The sequence below is a fragment of the Oncorhynchus masou genome, chromosome 1 (genome assembly GCF_036934945.1).
Source record: "Oncorhynchus masou masou isolate Uvic2021 chromosome 1, UVic_Omas_1.1, whole genome shotgun sequence".
NCBI lineage: Eukaryota > Metazoa > Chordata > Actinopteri > Salmoniformes > Salmonidae > Oncorhynchus > Oncorhynchus masou.
In genome coordinates this window covers 45,370,144-45,385,369 of record NC_088212.1, presented here as the reverse complement: position 1 = coordinate 45,385,369, position 15,226 = coordinate 45,370,144, and the positions used below count along the sequence as shown (strand labels likewise).

Sequence of the window (15,226 nt, the reverse complement as noted above, 5' to 3'; positions counted from 1 at the left end):
GGGGGACATTGCCCTGTGTAGAGTGCTTTCTTTTGGAATGGGAGATTAAATTGCTGTCCTGAATCTCTGTGGTCACTAAAGATCCCATCGTTTTTAATCTGTCCACTCACTGCCATTTGACTTTACCTCCCCTGTCTTTCCAACACTTTATTATCTATTCAATAAAGTTTTTTTAAAAAATACAAAAAGAAGTGGGCCCCACTCCTTAAGAAATACCTTTAACACAAAAAACAAAGAAAAAAGGCAATGGCATTTTTGATTAGATTCTTTTTCAATTAATTAGGCTATTTTCTCTTGAACTATATAGTTCATCTACTAGAAACAATTGGACAATATTGACACAATGTATAATATATATGACGACATTACTTTTATTATTGTATAAATTACCTAAATTACCATAAATTGCCATATTTTCTGTTAACCCTTTAGACCCCAGTAGAATTCTAGAATACAATTCTGAAATACAATTTCACAAGCATTTCGCTACACCTGCAATAACATCTGCTAAATATGTTTATGTGACCAATACAATTTGATTTGATTTGAGAATGCTGCTATCGATTACTGAGAATTTTCAAGATAAAGCTAATTTTTCAACACAGTTCAAACAGACATAGCTCAAAAACAATTCACAAACGACAATTAGAAGTTATAATGCAGCACTGGGGCTTCCTCCCTTTTTTTTCAATGTCATATCTTTCACTTCCTTGGCCCGAGCCTCTGCCGAGTCCCCAACAACTGGATGTTCCTGTTTTCAGGGGAAATGGACATCCGATTAGCTATAAAGAGCACAACTTCTTCTTTAATATGACACCACAATCATGTAAATAGGAATATATTATATTTATATTTACATGTGAATAAATACATGATCCAAAGTGTGTCCAGAGGACAATATTCAGAATGTATTTCAAAACCCATACAAAGTAGGCTATTTGATTCACATACATACACACAATGACACTAAACAAAACAAAGAAATCTGTTTTACACACAAGCAGACACAATAATATGATATATTAGGTAACCTCTCTCAATAAGATTTAGTCCAGACCTCTCTCTCTCTCTCTCTCTAATAAACTCTTGCTACCTTGCATGACAGACTAACTACAGAGTTCGCCAATGTCATCTGATTAATTACAAAACTGGGACAGCTTACAAATTAATTGCATTGGTAGAAACAGGACTAAACAAGCAACTTGTTAGCTGTCTATGTAAACAAATATTCAACTCATCATATGAGCTCCACTGTGCGGCCATCTACTATTTTAACATGACAGCTAAGCTGTCACATAATAGGAAAATGAGGTCTATGAATATCTGCACCTAGCAAACATGACAAATCATTACATACGCCCAACAGCTAAACACAAATTACTCTAGCCTTCATTTCGGTGGATAGTTAGCTGGTTGTCTGTATGGCAAGCTAGTGAAAGTGAAGAGGTTCGTGAGCGCAGCCCAAAATAGCTACATCACACCATTTTTTTGACTGACAGACTAGCTAGTTAGCTAGCTATAGCAAGCAGCTTGGGCCATTTCCATATGAATTACATCGGTAGAAACAATCAACTAGTTAGCTGACTATAAACAGCTAAACACTGCAACTATTTCCATGAGACAGAGAGCAATCAATCGATCTCCACCGCTGATGTGCTAGCCTGTACCAACCAAGTTATCATGACATGACAGGACTTGCTAATCTGTGAGCTATTCCCCAAGTTTCGCAACATCAAACATCAGCAACACCCAGCATATATCTGCTGTTTGCCTATTTCACTCTCCTCGATATCATCACTTTTCAAAGTGTGCAAATCCTTATTACCAACCAACATAAATAAAGCCTATTTCACAGTGAAAAGTCGTCTTTGCTTCAGCGCTGTCATTTTGATTAATGAAGTAAAAAAAAACATTGAAAAGTAAAATGACAGCATACCATGTTTCCGGGTTTCTGGTTGATGACAACAGACATGTGAATACAATAACAAGTTGTTAGAAAGTTAATTTTGCAAAATTGACACATATATTATTGTTAGAAAAATGAACCAAGCTTTGCAACCCTAGTGATAACTAACACAACTTATTGGCTCAGCTAATTGACTTACAGGTCATTGGAATGGCATGATGAATGAAAAGCTGTCAGACGTAGCATCATGTCATTAGTTACTACTGTACTTCAGTGAATGCTTGAGTAGCTACACAAATTTCTTTTGCTTTTATGAGATGAGATCAAAACAAAGCTGAGGTGGCTTGTTTGTGCCCTGTGAACCTCGAGGAGTCTCTCAGTGGTTCAAGAACCAATCATAATCTTTCTACCTGCAGAACAGAAAAGGTTTGACTCCTTAGAACTTCAATTCTGGAGATGCATTGGTGCATTTACTCCAGGAGGTAAAAGGAATAAGTCAAGTAAGTCAAAACACCAATGAACACGGAGGCAAGTTCAGAGACATTCAGGAGCACCATACTGTTCTGAAATAACTCTCAGACACACGTTGGGTTCAGTGTTTGCCAAAACGCAACATCTACTGCTGTGACTCGCCACCGCTTGGGTGTTGCCCTAGAGTCGCTGGAGCTTTCGTTGGTTTGCATCCATACTGCTGTACTTTGTTGCCCTCCATTTTGTAATCCCTCAGATGTACTGTATGTTGCTGTGGTAATGACAATACAGAGGGTGCAGAGAGAGCATTAGTTTCTCATTGAATTCAGAAAATGATTAATCTTGTTTGAAAATGCTATTTGAAATTGTGCTTGTGTGAGTTTGTACATATTGCTTGGAGCAATCACTAAGAAAGCAATACAGCTGTAAAAGGAAATGCTAAAGCATAGTCTGAGAGACATATTTAAATTAATTCAGTGTTATATCACTTTCTCAGACAGCTTATCACTGCTTGGATTGCTTGGAGTGTATAAGGGGAACTTTTCAACCTCTCCCCAAATGTGTGACAGCTAATGTCTCCAGACCTCCTTATCTGCCTACTCAAGGAGCTGCCAGTCACCACTCCAGCTGCACAGCTCCATTCGGCCTCTTATCTGAGCCGCTGACCACAGCCACCATTGAGGTCTGGCTGAGTGAGAGGTCTGGCTGAGTGATGCCACTTTATCTCTTCAAGCTGTCCCCTCCTTCTGAAGAGGAGAGGAGATATCTTACATGCTCAGGTTTGTGGGCCTGGGCCCTTCTTGCACCTCTAGGGGACTGACTGAAGTTGCAGGCCTCTGGCTGACTCACATTGGCATCTTGCAACGGACACCTACAAGTCATCCAAGCCTTCATATTCAAAGTGTTGATTTAAGTTGAACATCTTTAAGGATAAGTTTACTTTAAGTCCTCTGTCGTCCTGATAGGATCTGGGGCTTAAAGAGGAGAGAGACTGTCTGAGATTCTGCATGGTGGTGTTTTATCACAAATGGACATTTACCCAGGTTCAAAGGCAAATACTCATGTTTGAATAGTCTCATTTTTTTTAGAGGACCTATGCATACCTTTTATTTCTATTCACAGTAATGCAGTGCTACTCACAATTTATATACCTTTCTCTGTTTATTGCTCTATTACCTGTCTCCCTTTACCCCTGTATGTTATGCTGATTACCTGTCTTTCTCTCATGATTTCTCTCTGTCTTTCTCTCTCTCTCTCTCTCCCGCTTTCTCTCGCCCAGTATGATCTACCTGGTCAGCTTACACCGGAAACATCCATTTTATAAGCCTTCCAAGAACTAAATCCCTTGTCAGGCACACTCACATACACACGCAATGACACTAAACAAAACTAAAGAAATCTGTTTTACACACAAGCAGACACGATAATATAATATATTCAAAGGTACAAGAGGATTTCATCGGATTGCTTTGCCTTTGTTTATTTATCCTGGCTTGCGCCGACGTTCTGATATTCAATTCAAAAAAATATAAACTTTAATCCTTAAAGTCCCTTCTTTCCTCCCCATAATACAATAGCTAACTTTGCTTTCCCCCCACTAAGCCCTGTTTGCTCAATGGTAGAGCAGCAGCAGGCTGCTTTTGGAGGTCGATACCCAGCTAGCACATTTGGTTCTTTGGAAATAATAGTGAATCAAAACTTTGAAATAAAACATATGGAATCATTTAAAAGAAATGAAAAAAAAGAATTTTACACAAATCAAAATATATTTTATATTTGAGATTCTTCAAAGTAGCCACCATTTGCCTTGACGACAGCTTTGCACACTCTTGGTATTGACAGCTGATCGTCCTTGCAGTGGCAGACCACATATAACAACACCTGCACAGGATCGGTACATCGGAACATCACACCTGCGGGACAGGTACAGGATGGCAACAACAACTGCCCAAGTTACACCAGGAACGCACAATCCCTCCATCAGTGCTCAGACTGTCTGCAATAGACTGAGAGAGGTTAGACTGAGGGCTTTTAGGCCTGTTGTAAGGCAGGCCCTCACCAGACATCACCGGCTTCAATGTCACCTATGGGCACAAACCCACCGTCGCTGGACAAGACAGGACTGGCAAAAAGTGCTCTTCACTGACGAGTCGCGGTTTTGTCTCACCAGGGGTGATGGTTGGATTGGCGTTTATCGTCAAAGTAATGAGTGTTACACAGAGGCCTGTACTCTGGAGCGGGATCTCTGATTGGGGATCATATGTAGGTAGCCATTTGCCTTTTTGTGTTTGTGGGTTCCCGTCTACAGTTAGGTGCCTGTGTGCACACTGAGAGCGTCACGTTTCGAATGGTTGTTTGTTGGTTTGTTTTGGTGAGGTTCAGTTCATAAAAAAATATGTGGAACTTTGTTCACGCTGCGCCTTGGTCTCAGCATTACGACAATCGTGACAGATTTGATCCCCGTCTAACAGAATATTAAGCAGGTGTTGAGTTCCGTGTAGACATATGTTCATCACCTTCATGTTTGGTAGGCTACTATGTAAATTAGTCATTTCTAGAATGGTGCCTGTCTGATTAACATGTCCCTGTTGCGATGGGTGGATGTATGCACAGTGCTATTGTCTGAGGAAAAAAAATCCACGATAACAAATTGGTTAAATGGATGGAACTGCAGCTTCCTTCCACAAAACATGTTTTTTCCCTCTTCCTTTTCATCCCTTTTTATTCTGCATTCCGTATGAGTGTGGTGGTCTAAAAAAATCAATTTGTTCTGCCAGGGGAAGAACAAATGTTAAGATAATGGGTTGAAGTATCAAGGAGTTTGTCAGTTAGCATTGTTTGCCATGCCGTATTAAATCATAATGAGAAGGAGGTGAAGCAGGAGGAGAACTCTTAAAGTTTAGGAGAAGGATTATGAGGGAGGTGGTAATCATTGCTTGTTTTCCACATGAGAATATAAGAAATCATTGGACTTTAAATAATAATCTTGTAAGAATTGTGATTTTTTTGTTGTTGTTTGGACTACATGACCTGAACAGGGGAGAACTCTGGGCCCTTGTTGGACTGATAACTGGGGTCAATTTCCTGTGGTCAGGAAATACTTTTGGCTCAATAATTGTTTTACCCAATTAGACTCATGGAAACAAGAAAAATAAGTATTTAGCGAATGGGGATCCTTATAAAATACCAAAAATATGTACGCCTCTCGTCAACCCTTAAAGTCAATTGAATAAAATAACAAACCAACAAGCTAAGAGTCCTGTTGAACATACTATAGCTATTCTCTACCCCTGCCAAGACTTGGCCTCTGAGGCAGACTTTGACTTGAAGCCAATGTTGTAGACAGCCAGGTCTCCAAATTGGTGGGGATTTCCATCTATAAGGCTTATGCGTGATACTGCTTGGGGACTAAGGTGAAACATGGCACACTTGCACAGTAATAGTCCAACTTCAGGTTCAATTACCAAATATTAGACTTCACTTTAGGCTATGTACCGACTTCAAGTCCCCAACTCTTCCAAATATCACCATTTAATTGTATGTTTTCTCTTTTCCCTCTTGTATCTTTGATTGCTGGTTTATATTTTGAAAGCAGGTAATTACAGCTTACACAACTGTTGACAAGAGTTCCTACCATGACAGCTATAGCCCATTCATTGAGGCTCGGTTTAAATCTAAATTAAACAAGTCTGGGTTTCAGTTAATGCCCTTGTCAACAAACAGCATCACCTATCCAGAAAGATTATTTTTTTAAACCTGTTGATTATATATATATATCACAGCTTGATTATAGCTGTTGACATCCTCTATTGACAATCGGAAGCTTTCATTGACAGTGAAATCATTTACAGAGCAGCTAGCGAAGACATTCCTTCTGCATAACAACGGTTGGACGATGTGGTTCGATGCTGTTTGTTATTCAGTCCATTGGCTGCTGGGATTTGAGCTGTCAGATATTTGCTAGCTTGGATTCTTAAACAAAGAGACCATAATCATACGTACTGCTGATGGTTGAGACAAGCAGTGTTTAACTTTATACCATCGGATTACCGTCTGGTGGGAGGAAACGTACGTGAGGGCCAGAATCCCTATGTATCAGGGGGAAGAGATGTTGGGGTGAGATTCCTTATTTATTCATTTTAGTATTTTAGTGGTCTGCTGCAAATGACTATTTAACAGCATTTCAGTAGCCAACAAACAATGTGTTGTTGAAATATGGAGGATTTTCAAAACAAGACTGGTTATTAATACATTAGATCACTTTATTTTGTATCTTGTGAATTCTATTTGTCATAGGATTCATCTTCCTCTTAATGCAATCTGCTAGACTTTGATGTAGTTCCACAAAGGACAAATAAATTAGCATACACTTATTACCAATGTCACTCTCTTGACAGTTTATTGTATCTTTCTACTGTTGTTAAATATTGTAGCCTAGCACATTCTGTCCTCTATATTAATACCTTTTGATGCCAGAACATTTGTGTGTGTTAGTGATGTTGATAGCCCCATTTATTACAGAAATGTATTCATAGAGATATGTCATGCAAATCATGAGTTCAATGAATACCGTCTCTAAAGGATTCATCCCAGACCATATAATGAGCTTTGGACATTTCTGCTGGATCCCTCCCTCCTCGTCCACACACACAAAAACCCACACTCCTACCTTCCTCCCGACAGAGCAACCTGTTTTTAGACGAGCTACAGAGACAGTGTGATTACACAGTCACAGTGGCTCTCACACATCTTGTACTACTGCACAGATATTCTTGGCCAAGGAGGACTTATTAACTACTGTATACTACAGACATGGAATTGTGTCTCATATGAAATCATACAAGATCTTAACTGATATAGGGGTTTGGAGACTGGGGATTTGATTCTGCAGAAGACAGAATGCTTAATAGGGGTTCAATCTGAGATGTGAGCACAGACATACTTAGGGTATTTAAGTATAAACTAGTAACAGCATTTTAGAGTTGATCTGGTGTCATGTGGGACTGGGATGAACACTAGGGGGCAGGCTTAAGCTTTTCTCACGCAACTATACTACATGACATATTGAGAAGCTTGGATCTCTTTCACTGTTTCTAATACTGTCCTGCTATCTATGTAATGTGCGTGAGTGTAGGTGTGTTTGTGTAGGTGTGTTTGTGTGTGTGTAGGTGTGTTTGTGTGTGTGTAGGTGTGTGGGTGTGTGTATACTTGTGTGTGTGTGTGTGTGTGTGTGTGTGTGTGTGCATGCATGCATAGTCAGTCCGCCCACATTCATTTAAATCTAATAATAATGTCAGCAGGGTACTTAGTATTCTAATTGAGGCAAGTTGTGTGGACTTTATTCTGGTGTCTCTCCTCTCGAATTAAAAATGTATTGTATCCGATGCCTCAACTCTTTCCCACATCGCATGGCGTCTCCTTTGCAGTGCCTGCCCTAATTTGCATCAGTCGTGCGTTTGAAGTGTCAGCCCCCGTTCAACTCTTCTCCTCTCCCCCTGACAGCTCTTTTCATCCTGCGTTTAGCTATCTGCCAGGTACCTGTGCCACTGCAATCTGTTCCCAGCAGCTCTGACTGGTCTGGGATGGGAGTGGTGCTCTCTCTCTCTCTCAATCTTTCTCTTTTTGTGTTTGTCTGTATCTCTACACCTTTCTGTCCGTGTCTCTCTCTCTCTCTCTCTCTCTCTCTCTCTCTCTCTCTCTGCGTCTGACTGTCCATCTGTCACTTTGTGTCTGTCTGTCTCTCTACGTCTCTGTCTGCCTGCCTGCCTGTGTCTCCCTCTCTGTATCTTGCTCTCTAAATCTCACTCTGTCTGTCTCTCTGTGTCTGTCTGTCACTCTTCTATCCCTCTTTTGTTTCCACTGAGGTAGGGAGAACAGATGGCGACCCCAAGTTTGCACATCGAGGGCATGGTTCTCACTAGAGAGAACAGCACACATTGTACTGTAGCTACTGTAATGTACTGTTAGCAAGCTCTCTGATGTGATATACTATATGTCCTTGTGTCGTTGCCTTTGAGCATTGTAGTCAGAGCCTTATCTAAATATATGCATGACTCTGACTGTATATGAAGTCTTCAACCAGTGGTCTCTGTACTGTATACTGGCCCCCATTGATGTGATGTAGATGTCATTGTATGCATGCTTTAGAGGACTGTAGCAACTGTATATAAAGTGTTCAGCCACCAGCCTGATAAGAAGTATACAATTACTCTAATCAGACCACAGGGAGGAGGAGTGTGGGTTAAAGGTAGACTGTAAAGGTAGACTGTACTAGACTGTCAGCAAAATGACATTGCTACGAGCAGCACCACAGATATTGAGACGAGCGAGATGCAAGACTTCGCTCTTACACAGTGACACACAGTATATGTGCATGGGTATGGGCTCGCTTCACGCTGTTCATTACATGGTAGCCAGGGCACCAAAACAGTGGAGAAGTTGAGCCTTGTGCTTCAAATCTCTTAGTGGTTGCAGAAATTGACCCACTATGCTGTTTACTTTCTGCATCTACAGTCGTGGGTAAAAGTTTTGAGAATGACACAAATGTTCATTTTCACAAAGTCTGCTGCCTCAGTTTGTATGATGGCAATTTGCATATATTTCAGAATGTTATGAAGAGTGATCAGATGAATTGCAATTCATTGCAAAGTCCCTCTTTGCCATACAAATTAACTGAATCCCAAAATGGAAAAAAAGGAGAAGACAAGGTGAGCGCTACCATCAGTCCTGTGTCATGCCAACAGTAAAGCATCCTGAGACCATTCATGTGTGGAGTTGCTTCTCAGCCAAGGGAGTAGGCTCACTCACAATTTTGCACAGCCATGAATAAAGAATGCTACCCAACACATCCTCCAAGGGCAACTTCTCCCAACCATCCAGTTAGGTGACGAACAATGCCTTTTCTAGCATGATGGAGCACCTTGCCATAAGGCAAAAGTGATAACTAAGTGGCTCGGGGAACAAAACATCGATATTTTGGGTCCATGGCCAGGAAACTCCCCAGACCTTAATCACATTGAGAACTTGTGGTCAATCCTCAAGAGGCGAGTGGACTGCCATCAGTCAGGATGTGGCCCAGAAGTTAATTGACAGCACGCCAGGGCGGATTGCAGAGATCTTGAAAAAGAATGGTCAACACTGCAAATATTGACTCTTTGCATCAACTTCATGTAATTGTCAATAAAAGCCTTTGACACTTATGAAATGCTTTTAATTATACTCCAGTATTCCATAGTAACATCTGACAAAAATATCTAAAGACACTGAGGCAGCAGACTTTGTGAAAATTAATATTTGTGTAATTCTCAAAACGTTTAGCCACGACTGTATGTCATATTGCTGAGTTTACCTTTAAGCATGGCAGATTCCTCGCAGGAGGCCACGGAGGCCTAGCCCCCATCAAATATTAACACCATGGAGTTTAAAAATAGTTTAATTTAATTCCTCTCAATGAGTGTTGTCACAAGCGGGCAGCCCTCAAGGGCAAAGTACAGCAATGCCAGATGGGAAAGATTGGTCAAAATTGTCTTCACACAGTCAGTCCAGCATTATATAAATGGAAACTACATTTACAAGGATTGTGCTATGAAATCGGATATGTTGTTGAATAATTGTTAATATAAAAAGTAGGTTAGTGTAACGGCGTTCTTCGTTTGTCGCAAGAAAGTCGGACCGAAATGCAGCGTGTAGGTTACTCATGTTTATTAGTGAAAACAAACAAACAAACTATACATGAATAACTAATAACTACAAAACAACAAATGGAACGTGAAACCTATTACAGCCTGACTGGTAAAACTAACACAGAGACAGGAACAATCACCCACGAAATACAAAGTGAAAACCAGGCTACCTAAATACGGTTCCCAATCAGAGACAACGAGAATCACCTGACTCTGATTGAGAACCGCCTCAGGCAGCCAAACCTATACAACACCCCTACTCAGCCGCAATCCCAAATACTACAAACCCCAATACGAAAATACAATACATAAACTCATGTCACACCCTGGCCTAACCAAATATATAACGAAAACACAAAATACAATGATATAGACCCCCCCCCTAAGGTGCGGACTCCCGAACGCACCTCAAAACCATAGGGAGGGTCCGGGTGGGCGTCTGTCCATGGTGGCGGTTCCGGCTCGGGACGTGGACCCAACTTCATAAATGTCATTGTTCCTCCCCTTCGCGTCCTGGGATGATTCACCCTCGCCGCCGACCATGGCCGAATAGTCCTCACCCAGAACCCCACTAAACTGAGGAGCAGCTCGTGACTGAGGGGCAGCTCGGGACTGAGGGGCAGCTCGGGACTGAGGGGCAGCTCGGGACTGAGGGGCAGCTCGGGACTGAGGGGCAGCTCGGGACTGAGAAGAAGCCCGGTACTGAGAAGAAGCCCAGTACTGAGATGAAGCCCAGCCAGGCAGTTGAATCCGGCAGATCCTGGCTGACTGGCGGATCCTGGCTGACTGGCGGATCCTGACTGACTGGCGGATCCTGGCCGACTGGCGAATCCTGGCTGACTAGCAGATCCTGGCTGACTGGCGGATCCTGGCTGACTGGCGGATCTTGGTTGACTGGCAGATCCTGGCCGACTGGCGGATCCTGGCTGACTGGCAGATCCTGGCCGACTGGCGGATCCTGGCTGACTAGCAGATCTGGCAGATCCTGGCTGACTGGCGGATCTGGAAGAGTCTGGTTGACTGGCAGATCTGGAAGAGTCTGGTTGACTGGCAGATCTGGAAGAGTCTGGTTGACTGGCAGATCTGGAAGAGTCTGGTTGACTGGCAGATCTGGAAGAGTCTGGTTGACTGGCAGATCTGGAAGAGTCTGGTTGACTGGCAGATCTGGAAGAGTCTGGCTGACTGGCAGATCTGGAAGAGTCTGGTTGACTGGCAGATCTGGAAGAGTCTGGCTGACTGGCAGATCTGGAAGAGTCTGGTTGACTGGCAGATCTGGAAGAGTCTGGCTGACTGGCAGATCTGGAAGAGTCTGGCTGACTGGCAGATCTGGAAGAGTCTGGCTGACTGGCAGATCTGGAAGAGTCTGGCTGACTGGCAGATCTGGAAGAGTCTGGCTGACTGGCAGATCTGGAAGAGTCTGGTTGACTGGCAGATCTGGAAGAGTCTGGCTGACTGGCAGATCTGGAAGAGTCTGGCTGACTGGCAGATCCTGGCAGACTGACGGCTCTGGCTGCTTCATGCTGACTGACGGCTCTGGCTGCTCCATGCAGACTGGCAGCTCTGGCTGCTCCATGCAGACTGGCAGCTCCTTGCAGACTGGCAGCTCTAGCTGCTCCATGTAGACTGGCAGCTCCTTGCAGACTGGCAGCTCTAGCTGGTCCAGGCAGACTGGCAGCTCTGGCTGCTCCATGCAGACTGGCAGCTCCTTGCAGACTGGCATCTCTAGCTGCTCCATGCAGACTGGCAGCTCTGGCTGCTCCATGCAGACTGGCAGCTCCTTGCAGACTGGCAGCTCTAGCTGCTCCATGCAGACTGGCAGCTCTGGCTGCTCCATGCAGACTGGCAGCTCCTTGCAGACTGTCAGCTCTAGCTGCTCCATGCAGACTGGCAGCTCTGGCTGCTCCATGCAGACTGGCTGCTCCATGCAGACTGGCAGCTCCATGCAGACTAGCAGCTCAGGCTGCTCCGAACAGGCAGGAGGCTCCGGCAGCGCTGGAGAGGAGAAAGGCTCCGACAGGACAGGAGAGGCGAGGCGCACTGTAGGCCTGATGCGTGGTGCTGGCACTGGTGGTATTGGGCCGAGGACACGCACAGGAAGCCTAGTGCGGGGAGCTGCTACCGGAGGGCTGGGGTGTGGAGGTGGTACTGGATAGACCGGACCGTGCAGGCGCACTGGAGCTCTTGAGCACCGAGCCTGCCCAACCTTACCTGGTTGAATACTCTCGGTTGCCCTGCCAGTGCTGTGAGGAGAAATAGCCCGCACTGGGCTATGTAGGCGAACCGGAGACACCGAGCGCAAGGCTGGTGCCATGTAAGCCGGCCCAAGGAGACGCACTGGGGACCGGATGCGTAGAGCCGGCTTCATGGCATTTGGCTCGACGCTCTATCTAGCCCGGCCGATACGCGGAGCTGAAATATACCGCACCGGGTGCGCACTGGGGACACCGTGCGCACCACTGCATAACACGGTGCCTGCCCGGTCTCTCTAGACCCCCGGTAAGCACAGGGAGATTGCGCAGGTCTCCTACCTGACGCAGCCATACTCCCTGATAGCCCCCCCCAAGAAATTTTTGGGGCTGCTTTTCGGGCTTCCATCCACGTCGCCGTGCTGCCTCCTCATACCAGCGCCTCTCTGCTTTAGTCGCTTCTAATTCCTCCTTGGGGCGGCGATATTCACCAGACTGAGCCCAGGGTCCTTTTCCGTCCAGTTCCTCCTCCCATGTCCAATTCTCCAAATGGTGTAGCCTCTCCCACTGAAGCTGCTTCTGTTGCCTCTCGTATAGCTCCTGCCTGTTAACACGCTGCTCGGTCCGAGTGTGGTGGGTGATTCTGTAACGGCGTTCTTCGAACCGCCTCAGGCAGCCAAACCTATACAACACCCCTACTCAGCCGCAATCCCAAATACTACAAACCCCAATACGAAAATACAATACATAAACCCATGTCACACCCTGGCCTAACCACATATATAACGAAAACACAAAATACAATGACCAAGGCGTGACAGTTAGGCTGTGTATTTAACTGATGTTGGACAACAGCATTGATGATGTTCTAACCCCTTGCTGTTAGCTAAGGCAGGTTAATGTTTTTTTTGTCATGAATCTTGTTCTGGAGGCAGCTCTGCAGAGTCGTCACTGAAGCTGGCACAGCCACAAAGTCATCAAATTGTAAACCTAACCTTAACACTAACCTTAAATTAAGACCAAAATACTAACTTTTGTGTTCATTATTATTTTACAATATAATCAATTTGACTTTGCAGCTGGCCTATCTAAGGGGAAATTGCTCAGTTCTCTAACAAAAGATATGGGACTAGCCATTGGAGCTAAAGTCAAGGTCTTTGCCCTACTAGCCCCGGCAGCTAATATAACTCTCATCCAGGCCCAGAGGGTAAGGTCTCATTAATCATAACTTGCTTGTCAGGCTCCTTTATGTATCGAGGTTACCCAGGTCATCACTGTGATTATAAAGTATGACTATGGATTTTCTTAATTAACACAATAGCACATTTTGAATGTATAGGCTGTAGCAAAGCAGTACTGTGGCATATGTATTCGCTCAGTTGTTTTTCTTATTAACAAATATAATCAACAACAGACATTTTGTTGTCATGGGGGTTTATCAGTTGTTAGTTTCATAGGCAACTGTGAGATATTAATGCTATGCTAGCATTAGGCTAGTAAGCTAACATAAGTTGGATGAGTAACTATTTAGCTAATCACAATATATATGTTTGTATCGTTGGCAATCAGCTTTTTTCGCGCCTATGTAAATATACATTTTAAGTCTTTGTTTTTGTTTGTCTGTACGCTGATGCACACTCATTGCACAATCATTTATGATATTTGTGCACGCTGTTATGTGTCTCTTGTAACATCTTCACTTGTTTGTCATATATCTGACCGCAGACAGTTTGTAGTGAGAAACCTCTCGCAAAGATAATGAATGGAGTAAGGAAAAGGGAAACCTTATGTTCTATTGTTATCCCAAGATACCGTACAGCGAGGCAGCTCTTGTAGATATACTGTTGAATCCAAAACTCTAGTGATTCTTATCTTATTCAAGCTTATCAGGTGAATAATATACATCCCTATTCCCCCAGGTAGCCAACTAATGCATTAATAATATAACACCAGACATTGCGACTCTTTTCATACACAGACATACAGTTTAATGGTATGTGAGTGTTGTAAAGCAGGTCCTAACTGTATGATTCTCCCTCATATTGTCCCTGATTTGGTCAATAAGCTATTTCCTGCAAAGAAAAACGTGTATAAATGACATAACCACCTTGGTCATTAAAAATACTTCTTAACAAGGTTCTGAGGAGGGATAGACATTATCCCGTTGAGCAAGTTTCAATCCTTGGAAATCCCTTCAAATCCAATTTTATTTGTCACATACACGTGTTTAGCAGATGTTATTGAGGGCGTAGCGAAATGCTTGTAAGAGCTAGAACCACGGCAGCCCTCTCTGTCAACGCCATTTTTTTCTTAATTGCATGTTTGTAATGGGGGCACTGGGAAAGGTCTACAACTTAAGTAGACATGCACGTGACCAAAGAACAATTTGCACGGGACTGGTATTACTAGAGAATGTTGGTTATGTAATTATTATTCCAGAATGTCCGTTATTCCAGAGGACGATTCATTGTTTCTGAACTGCCTCCTGTAAAGCTTTCTTTCTTTTGGAGGCAGGTAGCCTAGTGGTTAGAGTGTTGGACTTGTAACCAAAAGTGTTAAAGATCGAATCCTCGAGCTGACAAGTTAAAAATCTGTCATTCTGTCCCTGAGCAAGGGCAGTTAACCCACTGTTCCTAAGCTGTCATTGAAAATAAGAATTTATTCTTAACTGACTTGCCTAGTTAAATAAAGGTCAAATAAAAAAATATATATACAGCTGAAGTTGGAAGTTGTAAAGTACAGCTTAGCCAAATTCATTTCAACTCAGTTTTTCACAATTCCTGACATTTAATCAGAGTAAAAATTCCCTGTCTTTGGTCAGTTAGGATCACCACTTTATTTTAAGAATGTGAAATGTCAGAATAATAGTAGACAGAATGATTTATTATTTCATCACATTCCCAGTGGGTCAGACGTTTACATACACTCAATTAGTATTTGGTAGCATTGCCTTTAAATTGTTTAACTTGGGTCAAACATTT

The 15,226-nt window shown here is 43.2% G+C and overlaps 1 protein-coding gene across 1 annotated transcript in view; it reads left to right on the top strand.

Annotated features, from left to right (window-relative positions):
• Positions 1-15,226, top strand: part of LOC135554393 (reticulon-4 receptor-like) — a 117,726-nt gene that overhangs the window by 52,494 nt on the left and 50,006 nt on the right. The window lies entirely within an intron of this gene.